This window comes from Anolis carolinensis, chromosome 5 (assembly GCF_035594765.1).
Source record: "Anolis carolinensis isolate JA03-04 chromosome 5, rAnoCar3.1.pri, whole genome shotgun sequence".
Lineage (NCBI taxonomy): Eukaryota > Metazoa > Chordata > Lepidosauria > Squamata > Dactyloidae > Anolis > Anolis carolinensis.
Window position 1 is genome coordinate 39,579,639 of NC_085845.1, and position 15,150 is coordinate 39,594,788.

Sequence of the window (15,150 nt, forward strand, 5' to 3'; positions counted from 1 at the left end):
AGGAGAAAGGCTGCCCAGGCTGGGGGGCAAGAAGGGAGAAGTTGCCACTTGCCTTGCATGCCACACTCACTGGAGCTTTACCCTGATATTTAAGTCTCAATTGCGACAGGCAAGCTGCATCGTCTTAGTGCAACCAAAGGAGCAGCAGCACCAAACTCCTCTTGTTGTCCTGCAGTCTCCTGGACACCAGACACTGAGGACGGAAATGGTCTCTGGCTGGAAACATGCTCCCTCACAACTAGATTCCTTACGCTTGGAAGGCAATCAGACACAAGGTATCACCGATGACGGTGGTACCGATGACGGACGGCCTTTCAAACACAGAGGATCCCACCAGTGCTTGGCAGAAGAGAAGGCACCAGCACAGGGAGAGTCCAGATCTCATGGGCCACATAAAATGACATGACAGGCAAGATTCAGCTTGTGGTTTTGACACATGTGATCTAGGGAAATTTCCCATTCTGCATGAGTCATATGGAAGGAATTGATTTGCATGGTCTCAAAACAAATAATCTATTGAAACACAATGTAATCTAGAGCAGTGGTTCTCAACCTGGGGTCCCCAGATGTTTTTGGCATTCAGCTCCCAGATATCCAAACAGTTGGGATTTCTGGGAGCTGTAGCCCAAAAACATCTGGGGACCCCAGGCTGAGAACCACTGATCTAGTGCTTTGAGTGTTGGCTTGTAATTCTGGAGTGTTGGACCAGGGTTTGATGCCTTGGGTAAGTCACTCACTCTGTGATATGATCACTTCAGGGTCGACAAAAGACAGAAATGGCTTAAAGGCAAACAACAACATCATAGGATAGGATTTGTATCAGTTTGGATGGAATTTCAAGATGACAAGCAGTAGGGGTGGAATTTCTCTTTCATAAAGTTCCAGTCCCAGTGTTTCTATTTTTTTTTGTATAATCATTTCAGATATAATGCATCCATAGAATTACCCTGCACAATTTTAGCCTCGAGAAAATGGAAAACTATTTATCATAGCCTTACATTTCCATTTCAGATACAAATAAATATGAATAGCTAATGCTATAATTATGTTCAAATTCAAATGACTGCTAGGTGTGGCATGATATTCAAATGGAGAAAAAAGCATTTGTGTGCGTGTGTATTTGTAGAGTGAATGTGTGGGTTCATAATTCATTAGGACGGTCTTGCTCATTACATTTGTATTTTATAATTTCCATCCTTAGAATATCAAATACAAAGATGTGGTGTGGAGACTATTAATATTCAAATGAAATATGGTGCTATTGTGAAGTTTTAGTGAGAAGAACACTTCAGTGTTTATACAATTAGAAAAATGATAGACAGTTCTGTTATAAATTCAGTCATTTTGAATAGTTGAAGGTAGGGCATGATGCATACAATAGTTATTTACTTATTAAACCTTAATTAATGTATTGTACAAAAAGCAATGGTTTTAAAAACAGAATTTCAAAAATGGACTGCTGTAAAGTGGCCCTATAGAGATACAATAGGTCTGGGAAATAAATGGGCAGGATGGTCCTATATATATTTATGATGAGCCTGGGCATGTGCCACCTTCATATATGCTGTGTGTGTAAAAGGTAAGTGATACATATCTTGCCAAATGTTGTTGTATTACAACCCCCATCTTCATTCTTGGCTATGATGGGTGCTGATGGAAGCTGTAGACCAATGACATCTGGAGACCTGCATGATCAAACAGGGAAGGGAGAAGAATAGAGAATGAAAAAGTCCAGCCAATAGTGTGAAAATTACAGTACAGACATGTTCAAAGTATTCACATAAAAATTACTATATTCCCTAATTAATATGTAAGAACTCTTCATTTCAAGCTCTCTTCATGTCTCTATAGTGTCTCTATCATCTTGTTTACAGAGACATTTTCCTCACTACCAACCTAATTAGTATACCCCTAGTGGTTTTCTTTATGACTGTAATGAAATAATTTCTTGCTTGATTACAAAAATCAATCAAGTTATCTTTAATGTTAAGAGAGTGACTTTCAGGGATTTCAAGCAATATTTTTCCTAGTCTTACACATTGTTGTGATACCTTTTCCCATTGACAAAAAGAAATTTGTATGTATCCGCTGAAGTTTGTTTCCAGGACCCCATAAATACCAAAATCCATGGGTGCTCAAGTCCCATTATATACAAGGGCATAATAAAATAGCCCCCCTTTTTAATTTAGCCACCCTGAGTCCCCTCTCGGGTGAGAAGGGCGGGATATAAATGTTGTAATAAATAAATAATATATTTTTAAGCAAAAATTGAGGTTTGCTTTTCAAATTTTCTTGGGGTGGGGTGGAGATTGATTTAGCCATAAATGGTGGAACCTGTGGGTGCAAAATCTGTGGATATGGAGGTACCAAATTCACTTTTCACATCCTAACTATATGCATATGTCTGTAAACCACTAGTTTCATGGTCACATTCCTAATGAATGTGCACCTCAGTTCATGGATAATAGGTATTTGACCCTGTGGGTATGATCCCTCTCACCTTACTTCACTTGTAAAGAAATGCTATCTAGTTCAAAACTGTTTTTTAGTAATAATAATAATAAAACTTTATTTATATACCGCCCTATCTCCCGGATGGGACTCAGTCATACATTTTACAGTCATAAAAGCAACACAAACATTACATAACAACATAATACATAATACATAATACACATTATTAAACAAAGTAAAATAATACAATTATAACAATAAATCACACATACATGACCAGATCAAGGGGACGGGAACCATAAAGGGAAATCTTATGCAATATATTCAGGCTCAGAAATCGGCGGTAGTCCAATATAATTACTCAAAAACCTGCCGACACCACCAGGTCTTCAGTTCCTTACGGAAATTGGATAATGTAGGGGATTGCCTGATCTCTTTTGGCAATGCATTCCAGAGCCGGGGGGCCACTGCCGAGAAGGCTCGTTCCCTCGTCCCCACCAGCCGCACTTGAGACGGTGGTGGGAGCGCGAGAAGAGCCTCCCCGGAAGATCTCAAGGTCCGCACTGGCTCATAGGAGGAGATGCGATCCCAGAGATAGGTAGGGCCCGAGCCGTGTAAGGCTTTATAGGTCAAAACCTGCACCTTGAATTGGGCCCGGCAGTTTATCGGCAGCCAGTGGAGCTGCTTTAATAGGGGCATTGTGTGCTGCCTATAGCCGGCTCCCGTTAGAAATCTGGCTGCCGATCTTTGAACCAGTTGGAGTTTCCGGGCCGTCTTCAGGGGCAGCCCCACGTAGAGAGCATTGCAATAATCTGGATGTAACTAAGGCATGTACGACCGTGGCCAAATCAGACTTCTCGAGGTATGGTCGCAGCTGGCGCACAAGTTTTAAATGTGCAAAGGCCCTCCCAGCCACCGCCGACACCTGGGCATCAAGCGCCAGAGATGAATCCAGGAGGACCCCCAGACTGCGGACCTGCGCCTTCAGGGGGAGTGCAACCCCGTCGAGCACAGGTTGCCACCCAATACCCCGATTGGTCCCACGACTGACCAGGAGGGCCTCTGTCTTGTCTGGATTAAGCCTCAACTTGTTAGCCCTCATCCAGTTCGACACAGCTGCCAGGTTTAGGGTCTGAGCGGCTTCCTTGGAGTTTGGTGGAAAAGAGTAGTAGAGTTGAGTGTCATCTGCGTAGAGATGGCACCGAACTCCAAAACCCTGGATGACCTCTCCCAGCGGTTTCATGTAGATGTTGAAAAGCATGGGGGAGAGAATGGAACCTTGCGGGACCCCACAGGTCAAAGGCCAGGGGTCCGAGCAGGTGTCCCCCAGCTTCACCATCTGGGAACGACCCTCCAGGAAGGAGCGGAGCCACTGCAAAGCAATGCCCCCAAGACCCATTCCCGAGAGCCGCCCCAGAAGGATACCATGGTCGATGGTATCGAAAGCCGCTGAGATGTCCAGGAGAACCAAAAGGGATGCACTCCCCCTGTTGACAAAAGCTGTTTCAGTCCCATGACCAGGCCTGAAGCCAGACTGTGACGAATCCAGATAATCGGTCTCAACCAAGAATTCCTGGAGCTGAGAAGCAACCACTCTCTCCAGGACCTTGCCCAAAAATGGGAGGTTGGAGATTGGCCGGTAGTTGTTCAATAATAATGAATCTAAAGTCGCCTTCTTTAAAATGGGCCTCACAATTTTTTATGATTGAGGATCACACCTCAGAAATAATGTTTTAGGGATCTTTCTGTAAGTTTAAATGTACACTATGAAACGATTAAAAAACAGCTGTGATTTAGAATTTATGACATACTATTTTCCCCCTTATAACAAATTTTACAAACTCTTTGGTAAATTATATTAGCGCAGATTTTTGTTTACATAAAAATGTAATTGTCCTGTTGCAGCAAGTCATTTTTCTTTATACGATGATGGAAAATGAAAGTTATATTTCATTGTTGCTAGCTTTTCAATATGATTGATGTAAACCTTTAATGTGTTAATTTTACAAAATGAATTCATATTCAAATAGATGGTTTTGTTAAGCAAGAGGAACAGTACCAAAAGATGCCACTGTGAAAACAGAGTGGCAGAAAGAGACTGTTTGAATTATGGGTTTGCGGAATATTTCATTGCTGTAGCAAATCTTATTCCTTGAAAAGGGTATAAACCTAAACATCAAGACAAGCTTTAATTCCTTAAAACCAGTGATGGCAGATTGATTGTAATAGATCAATTATTTATTAATTATTTCTCCCCTCCCCCAAAAAAAGACATTCCCTCTTTCAAAGAGTTGTCCTCCATTTTATCTTCATAATCACATTATCAATGTAGAAAGGTATCAAGCAAAATGCTGAAAGGTATGTATAGGATCACCTTTGTAACACTTGAATAGAGCGTAAATGTAGAGTCATTTGGCTGTTTAACTCTCAAATTGTCTCAGTTAAGACAGATGAAGGGAGCAGGTAAAGAATACAGTGAGATGGGGTTAAGATACCATATAGATAGCATAAAGATGGGATCAGATGGAAATGAAGATGAGCTTCTGATGAGTTAAAAGCTTGAGTGAAGTGATTAGTAGTGCACTGTCTGGAAAGGAGGGAATATATTACACCAATTTTCAAGTAAGCCATTGCAATAAAATAAGTTTACATGCTTCTGCTCTGAGCCTTCTGTACTCAAAAAATCTGAGTTATAATTCAAATTTACATCTCTACTTTACATTCATTCAGATTTTAAAGAAAAAACACTGTCATATTACTATAAACTTCCCACCAATAGAATTCCTTTTCTGCTGTTGTGGGATTGCATGGGGTGAGAGGCTATGCTGGTGGTAGCAATGCTACTGGTAGATAGGATTTGACTGAGGAGCCAGACTAAATGCTCCAAGCAGTTACTGGACAGCAACAGTAATCTTTCATCAAGTGGGGTATGAGAGACCGCCAAGAGATCCTGCTCAGGGCCACCATTCCGTGTGTCAATCCACCCTTGATATAGCCATTTTCTTTTCTTAGTGCCTTCTTCTTTACGTAGCATTGTTGTCTTCTAGCAGGAACTGAGGCTTAATTTGCTCTCATAACCATTTCTTTGGCTCTTTGATGGCCCCTGGTATCTATAGAATTCTTCTATATTCTAGAGGTGTGCAAAATGGCAGAAATCCGATTTGTAATTTGCTTTGAAATTTGGATGGCTCATCCATTTTGATTCAAAAGGACTTGGAAGGAGGGACATATAGATTCATAATCTGAATTTGTTTTGTTACTGTTTCAATGAGATTAATTCTATTAGCGGAAATGGGGAAAATTTCAAGGCTCATTTCTCCATCATTTAATGGCTATCAGGATGAAACATGCCATACCTGTAGGCCACATTTACAACTGTAAGCCTACTGTCACGACCCAGGCTGCAGAGCACCAATAACCATACACCGAGGCCAGAATCTATCTAATATCTTTATTGAAGGAATATATAAAGTTAATAAAAACAAGTGTAGAAAATAGTCCAGAAGTAGACCTTTCAGGAAAGGTCAGAATTAGTCCAAAAAAGCAATGTCCAATAAGAAATATTAAGGTCCAAAGTTGTAATCCAATAACCGAAACACTCACTTTGCCAAGCAAAGTGAGGGGAGATGACAAGGTCCTTTAGTCCATAAAACTTGAGCGTGGCTAGGAAATAACTTGATACTTGAAACAAGGCTTGAACGTGGAACAAGGTAACCAGGAACAAGAACAAGGTCCGTGGAATAACTTGGTAAAATCCGTGAAACAAGGCAAGGATTGATCCTGGGAAACAAGGCAAGGTCCGCAGATAAACAAAGGCTGGGAAGCAAGGCGAAGGCTGGATAGCAAGGCAAGGCTTGGGCAGGAGCGAGGCTTGAATCGGAGCGCGCTGTCCAGACACAACTCGCTCCGTAGGCTGACGAATTGACTCCGCGAAGTTACTACGCGGGCAAAACACCTATATAGAGTCTAACTTTCTCACCGAAGCAGTTCTCTGGGAATCAGAAACGAAAGCTAAACTCTGAGACCAGATGTTAACTCCTTAAAGATTCTCACGAGAAACAGTCTTAATTGGCTACATTCTTAGCTGCTATCCTCGCACTCCTGCGCGAAGCTGATTCCAAACTTCTCTGTTGTTTACAAAACTCCCGGCGCAAGAACACGGGAGAAGTAGGTTCTGGGGTTGTTTGACATACTTCTGGGAGACAACTTTCTTGCAGGTGCAAGGTTCCCAGATCTGCCTGGGAAAGATCTGGCTGAGAGGAATCCAGTTCAGACTGGGAAGGTAAAAAACCCAAGTTCTCATCTTCATCAGGGATTACAATGTCCTGAGCAGGACTACAAGGCCCATGGGTCATCACACTATCCCCCTCCTCAAGGCCCCTCCCAAACTGGGGCCCTCTCCCCGAGGCGCGAGGTCGCGGCTTGGCGGGATAGGTCTGATGAAAGCGGCGGGTTAGATCAGGAGCGTGAACTGTGGAAGCGTCTTCCCAAGAGCGTTCCTCAGGGCCAAAACCCACCCAGTCAATGAGATATTGTAGGCGGCGGCGATGAAAGCGAGAATCCAAAATGTCCTCAACCTCGAACTCCTCCTCCCCATTCATCAAAACAGGAGGGGGGGCCGGTTGGTCTGAATCAGGACGCACACCATCCGCCGGAAGGAGCAGGGAACGGTGAAACACTGGGTGAATGCGCATTGAACGCGGAAGTTGGAGTTTGAAAGTCACGGGGTTTAATTGCGCCACCACTGGATAGGGGCCAATGAAACGGGCATCTAGCTTCCGGCAAGGGCGGTGGGAGGGCAGAAAGCGAGTGGACAGGAAAACCCGATCTCCTACCTTGATTTCGGGGCCCGGCTGGCGATGTTTGTCAGCGTGGCGTTTATAGTCCTCCTTGGCTTGGTCCAGTTGCTGGAGCAAAAGTTGTTGCACCGCTGTGAGTTCCTGCAGCCAATCCTCTGCTGCGGGAACTTCTGAAGTTTCAATGACAGGGGGGAAGAAACGTGGATGGAAGCCGTAGTTTGCAAAGAACGGCGTTTCTTTTGTAGAAGCTTGAACTCCATTGTTGTAGGCAAACTCAGACAGTGGTAACAGAGAAGCCCAATTGTCCTGTTGATAGTTTACATAACAGCGAAGATACTGCTCCAAAGTGGCATTGGTGCGCTCCGTTTGCCCATCTGTTTGGGGATGATGAGCTGAAGATAAGCGAGAGTCTATGCCCAATAGTTTTTGTAGTGCCTTCCAAAAACGAGAGGTGAATTGAGATCCACGGTCTGTGACTAAACTCTTGGGCAATCCATGTAGTCTGAAAACATGTTGAAGGAATAGATCTGCAGTCTCTTTGGCCGTGGGAAGACCTTCACAGGGAATGAAATGGGCTAACTTGGTGAAAAGGTCCACCACCACTAGGATCGTGGTGAATCCACAGGAAGGTGGTAGGTCAGTGATGAAATCCGCAGAAATTATTTCCCATGGCCGAGATGGGGTAGGAAGGGGATGCAGAAGCCCTGAGGGCTTCTCCCTTCTTATCTTGGAGCGCTGGCATACTGGGCAGGTGTTGACATATTTTTCCACATCTTTGCGGATCTTGGGCCACCAAAAATCCCTTAGGATCAGATGCATGGTTTTAAATAGTCCGAAATGCCCTGCTGGTTTGCAGTCATGACACAGACGAAGCGCTTTCTCCCTGCCCGGTCCGGGTGGGATATAAACATGATTTCTATAGCATAGCAGTCCATCTTTAAGCGAAAAGGGAAAATGCAGACCTTGGCGAAGTTGGTCCTGCGCCCAGGCATCTGCTTGCTGACTAGCCCGGATTTCTTGAGCACAGATGGGTCCTGGAGTAGGGGAAGTTGAACCAATGGGAATGGATTTGGTGTTCCCCACCGTGAGCGTGGCAAAGTTCTCGGGTTGTAGCAGTTGGGATTCAAAGGTCTCCTTGCGTCCTGCAGCGTATTCCGGTTTACGTGACAGGGCGTCTGCTTGCTTGGTTTGGGCTGGGGTCACATAATGGATCTGGAAGTTGAAACGTTCAAAGAATAAAGCCCAACGTTGCTGCCTCTGATTTAGTTTGCGGGCAGTTCTTAGATGTTCTAGATTACGATGATCAGTGTGGACTTCAATGGGAAATTTGGCCCCTTCTAGCCAATGTCTCCAAGTTTCAAAGGCTGCCTTTATGGCCAGTAGTTCTTTTTCCCAAATGGTGTAATTTCTCTCTGGTGTGGTTAGTTGACGAGAGTAAAAGGCACAGGGATGGAGGTGATCTCCCACCGGCTGTAAGAGTACAGCCCCAATTGCCACATCAGAGGCGTCCGCTTGCACAACAAAAGGGGTTCCAGGATTTGGGTGCTGTAGAATTGGCTGGGAGGTGAATAGTTTCTTTAGTTGCTGGAACCCTTTCTCTGCTTGATCAGTCCAGCGGAAAGGCTGCTTTCCACGGATGCAGCTAGTGATGGGGTCGGACCAGCGGGCAAAATCTGGAATGAACTTGCGGTAATAGTTCGCGAACCCCAAGAAACGCTGCACCTCTTTCTTGTTAGTTGGCGCCCGCCATTCCAATACTGCTGAAACCTTGGCTGGATCCATGGAAAGCCCTAGAGGCGAGATGCGTTAACCAAGGAAATCTACCTCTTGTAGATCAAAGGCGCATTTTTCCAGCTTGGCATAAAGTCCATGATCCCGCAATCGTTGTAACACCATTTTGACGTGGTTCTCATGTTCTGATTGTGATCTAGAAAACACCAAAAAATCGTCCAGGTAAATTATCAAGAACCTGTCTAGATAGTCCTGAAAAATGTCATTGACAAAATGCTGGAACGTTGCGGGAGCTCCGCATAAACCGAAATTCATAACTCGGGACTCGAATAATCCGAATTTGGTCTGGAAGGCGGTCTTCCACTCGTCCCCTTCCCTGATGCGAACTAAGTTGTAAGCCCCCCGAAGATCCAGCTTGGTGTAAACCTTGGCTCCTCGAAGCCGATCCAGTAGATCCGAGATTAAGGGCAGGGGATAGCTGTTCCGCTTGGTGATATTGTTCAATGCTCTGTAGTCCACCACCAAGCGTAGTTCCCCTGACTTCTTCTTCACAAACATCACTGGGGAGGCGGCTGGGGATTGAGAGGGTCTGATGAATCCCTTGCGAAGGTTTGTCTCTAGGAATTCCCTGAGAGCTTCTTGCTCTGGTTCAGTCAGGGAGTAGAGATGCCCTCGCGGAATCGGGGCCCCCTCCACCAAGTCAATGGCACAGTCATAAGGTCTATGTGGGGGTAATTTTTCGGCTTCTTTCTCATTGAATACATCCCAAAACTCGGAGTACTTCTTTGGCAAGGTGATGATGGGCTCGGTGTCTGTGGCATGGCATACCTTGGCTACGAGGCAATGGTTTTGGCAGTACGGTGAAGCAAACTGCAGTTCTCTGTTGGACCAGGAGATGTTAGGGTCGTGGAGAGTCAGCCATGGAATTCCCAAAATCACAGGAAAATGGGGAACCTCGGTAACAAAGAAGGAAATCTCTTCCATATGTTCCCTTATCCACATCCTGGTGGGTTCCGACCACTGACTTACGGGGCCCGTCTTGAGGGGGCGGCCGTCTATGGCTTGCACCACACGGGCATCCTTGAAATCATGATATTGTAATCCCAGAGAGTCGGCATACTCTCTATCGATGAAATTGTTGGTAGCTCCAGAGTCTATCATAGCGTGGATCATGACGGGTCCCCTTTTTGCTGACCATAAAGTGACCACGAGAAGGAACAGGACCCCGGTTGGCGGCTCTTGGATGGATTTTTTGACCGGGTTGGCGAGCCTCTCTACACCCGGTCGTTGGCTTCCCCCGCCGGCTGTGTGCCAGTCGGCTCAGACGCCTTCGTCTCCGTGGAGGACGCCGCCGCAAGACGGGCGGCCGGCTTCCCTTTGGCTGGGCACTCTCTGGCGAAGTGGCCCCCGTTCCCGCAGTACCAGCAGAGGTTTAAGCGTTGACGACGGGCCTTCTCGGCGGCATCTAGTCTGGGACGCACATTGCCCAACTGCATCGGCACCTCCTCGCCTCCTCTGGGGTATGGGGTTGGCGGTGGGGGTCTCCACACTGGTCGTGGCTGAACGCTGGCGGGAGCGGGGGGTTTTGCCCCGGCTCTACTGCCCTGGCCTCGAACCCACTGTTTCCTGTTGGCAATCATGACTTCAGCCCGTAAACATTGATCAATGAGTGCCTCGAGGGTCTGGGGAGGGTCCACCTTGGAGATTTCTTCCAGCATTTCAATGTTGAGACCCTCCCGGAATTGTCCTCTGAGGGCTACATCGTTCCAGCCGGTGTTGTGGGCCAGCACTCGGAACTCGGCTATATACTGAGACATAGGTCTGTCTCCTTGGAAAAGACGACGGAGTTTGTGACCGGCTGCCTCCAAATTGTCCTCGATTCCCCAAGTCTCCTTGAGGTGGTCCAAGAAGTGTTGCGCTGATCTTAGGTGTGGAGAGGCTTGATCGTACAGTGCCGTCGCCCAATTGGCCGCTGGCCCGTCTAGAAGACTGTAAACCCACGCCACTTTGATGTCTTCTTGGGGAAACTCGGCATCTCGGGCCTCTAGATAAGCTTGACATTGGCGACGGAAAACATGAACCTTAGAAGCTTCTCCGGTAAACTTGGTGGGCAACGCCATGGCCGGGAGGCGGACTCCGCGCTCCCGCAAGCCCTTTATTTCTCCATCCTGGGCGTTGAGTCTGTCGCGGATGCGATCCACCTCTTCCTTGTCGATGGTGTAGGTAATCGGCTGGCCGCTCGGCCCAGGTGCGGCTCCGGTGGACATTCTGGCCGAGGTTAATTGGTGCTTAGGGTGGCGGAGTCAAACTGTCACGACCCAGGCTGCAGAGCACCAATAACCATACACCGAGGCCAGAATCTATCTAATATCTTTATTGAAGGAATATATAAAGTTAATAAAAACAAGTGTAGAAAATAGTCCAGAAGTAGACCTTTCAGGAAAGGTCAGAATTAGTCCAAAAAAGCAATGTCCAATAAGAAATATTAAGGTCCAAAGTTGTAATCCAATAACCGAAACACTCACTTTGCCAAGCAAAGTGAGGGGAGATGACAAGGTCCTTTAGTCCATAAAACTTGAGCGTGGCTAGGAAATAACTTGATACTTGAAACAAGGCTTGAACGTGGAACAAGGTAACCAGGAACAAGAACAAGGTCCGTGGAATAACTTGGTAAAATCCGTGAAACAAGGCAAGGATTGATCCTGGGAAACAAGGCAAGGTCCGCAGATAAACAAAGGCTGGGAAGCAAGGCGAAGGCTGGATAGCAAGGCAAGGCTTGGGCAGGAGCGAGGCTTGAATCGGAGCGCGCTGTCCAGACACAACTCGCTCCGTAGGCTGACGAATTGACTCCGCGAAGTTACTACGCGGGCAAAACACCTATATAGAGTCTAACTTTCTCACCGAAGCAGTTCTCTGGGAATCAGAAACGAAAGCTAAACTCTGAGACCAGATGTTAACTCCTTAAAGATTCTCACGAGAAACAGTCTTAATTGGCTACATTCTTAGCTGCTATCCTCGCACTCCTGCGCGAAGCTGATTCCAAACTTCTCTGTTGTTTACAAAACTCCCGGCGCAAGAACACGGGAGAAGTAGGTTCTGGGGTTGTTTGACATACTTCTGGGAGACAACTTTCTTGCAGGTGCAAGGTTCCCAGATCTGCCTGGGAAAGATCTGGCTGAGAGGAATCCAGTTCAGACTGGGAAGGTAAAAAACCCAAGTTCTCATCTTCATCAGGGATTACAATGTCCTGAGCAGGACTACAAGGCCCATGGGTCATCACACCTGCCAAGTTTCAGAATGTTTTGGCCATTCACTGATTTTAAGGATTTTTTAAAAAGAGTTTTACAAATATTTTTTTAAAAAACCTACAGAAGGGATTACCTTGAATTTCTCCACAGTAATACAACATATGCATGATATCAATCATGCAAAGTTTCACAAAGATTTGGTGATCCAGAGATTTTTAGGATTTTTTTTTTCAATTTAAGCAAGCTGTATGAGTTACACTCTCTCACCTCAGAGGCTGAACAATTAAAATATTTTATGGCTATCAGGATGCAACTTGCAACTATTGAGTAGAGTTGGACTGGATGGCCTTTGGGGGTCTGTTAGACTACCAGCATTCTATGATTTATAAACTTTTCTATGATTTATAAACATTCTATGATTTATAAACTTTTTCTTCTCATTTGAGCATATCAGCATCCAAATGTACTTTCCCCTTAAGTCCAGCTGTGTCATTAGGCACAGCACTGTTTGTCCTTTGTGCATCTCTCTTGCTCACTTTTTTATTCTTCCTTCTTTCATGGAACCCAGAGTAACTGTGCCCCTTCATTTATCTTCATATGATCTTGTACAATCTATGTAAAGCTATCCTCCCTGTTGCCTATTAAATAACTTTGTTACACGCAAAACTGTCTTTTTATTACTTATTACATATATGTAATACTATTCTCTCAACAAACTCACTGCAACCTACATAGCCTTTTGATAAATCAGTACAGCTATCCTGCAAAGTATATTATTATTATTATTATTATTATTATTATTATTATTATTATTATTATGTTTATTATGTTTATTATGTTTATTTATATCTTGCTTTTCTCTCCATATGGAGACTCAAAGCAGCTCACAATTAAAAGCATTGCAACACAAAATATACAAATATACAGGTATTAAAACAGTATTAAACATCATTAAAAGCATACAAAATCACAGCAGTCCCTGACAATCTTAAAAACTTTCTTCTTTAAAAGCCTATATAAAAAGGTTTTAACTTGCCACCTGAAGGACAGCAGGGATGGGGTCATTCTGGCTCCTCTGGGCAGGGAATTCCAGAGTCGAGGGGCAGCCACCGAGAAGGCCTACTCTCTCGTTCCCACTAACCCTGCTTGAGATGGAGGTGAAACTGAGAGAAGGGGCTCTCTTAAAGATCTCAGGGCTTGGGCAGGTTTGTATTGTCTATGGCTTTAAATATTAGGCTTTAGTATAATGATTAGACTCAAGACCATCATGTGGGCTTTACTGATATGTGGAGATTTGAACATTGTTTTACCCAAAATGTATTTAGCAGGGAAACAATGCAACAATTCATGTAGTTTGCCCAGTACTATCTACTCCAAATGTCAGTACCTGTTGATGGACAAAGGAAAAGTTTTGTCCAAACCTTTTGGCTGAATATGATGATAACAGATCCCTAGAGGCTATTTTCATTTAAACAAATGTGGGCAAATTTTGGACACCTGAAAACTTTATCTATTTTGATGTCTCATGAGTTCTCCTTGTCAACATCTGAAAGACTATACTAATACATCCAAAATCCAAACAATGCTTGTAAGTATCCATCTAGTTTCCTGACAGAATTGCGCTCCCACTTAGTGTTGGTAGTGTGAATCTTCTGAGAAATAAAGGTCAGGATGTCAAGCAAAAGTTATTTGAAGTTACACCAGCATCCAGATACCATGGGTGGTATTTTGCATTCCCATTACAATAGATTACACTATTGTGCAATTAGTTGTACAACTTGCATCATGCCAAACTATGGCACAGTCCCCTGCCACAATCAAAGTTCTCTAAAGAATATATATATGCAACATCTTGTAAAAACACTGTTATATTTGTCCAGTGATATACCATAATAATGATGTGCCTCTTGCTCAACATTCGAAAGATGCAAGCACCAACCCCTTGACATAGTAGCCCAAAACAGATCAATCAACAATAATCAAATTATTTGCTATCAAATTATCAGAATAATTCCATACATTCTTATTCAGAATCAGGTCTTCTTGTATTCAGTTGGGTTTATTTCCAGATTAATACCAATGAGACTACAGACAAAGCTAAATCAGAACAAAAGTTAGAGCAGTTGCTCAACCAAAATGCTGTGCATAAAAAAGGTCAATCTATTGGAGCAAAATATCATAAATCACAGAACAGTCAGTCAGGCATCACAGTTATGCCATATCATAGTCATGAACAAAATTATAATTATAGGGAAAATTATACTGAATTAGCCCTTTCCAGGCATGCTATAAAGATTGTAATTTCATGGTATTTGGGTGCCATTCTAGAATCTCCTGGTTTTCTATTGTTCTGCAGCATAATTTCTGTTATTGGCAGGATAATCTAAATGCTCCTGGAAAATTGGAAAAGGGAGGAAATAATAACTAAAGCAGGCCTGCTCAATCTGTGGCCCTCCAGGTTTTTGGACTTAAATTCCCAGAATTCTTAACCATAAGATAAATTGTCTAGGGCTTCTGGAAATTGGTGTCTCAAACACATCAATATAAAGATATTCATTTATGGGGCACATGTCTTGTTTGCCACTGTACATTATATAGCTTTAGCTCAGAAATAATCACACACAATTAACCTTGTATGTATGTGAATTGCAACAGCTTGTTTACCTATGGATTTGTAAAGATAACAGGAACAGCAACTTTGAATGCGAGAATGGTTTTGGATGTTTTACATGCAGGGTAGGTAGCTTGTGGTCTTCCATATGTTGTTGGATTGAAATGTCTATCAGTCTTAGCCAGCATAGCCAAGAAGCTAGTAGATGATGGAAAGGCTAGGAGAACAACATCTGGAACATAAAGTTTTCATATTTGCTTTGCTTCCATCTGGGTAATCATATGTTAGGAATCCATAAATAGAAGCT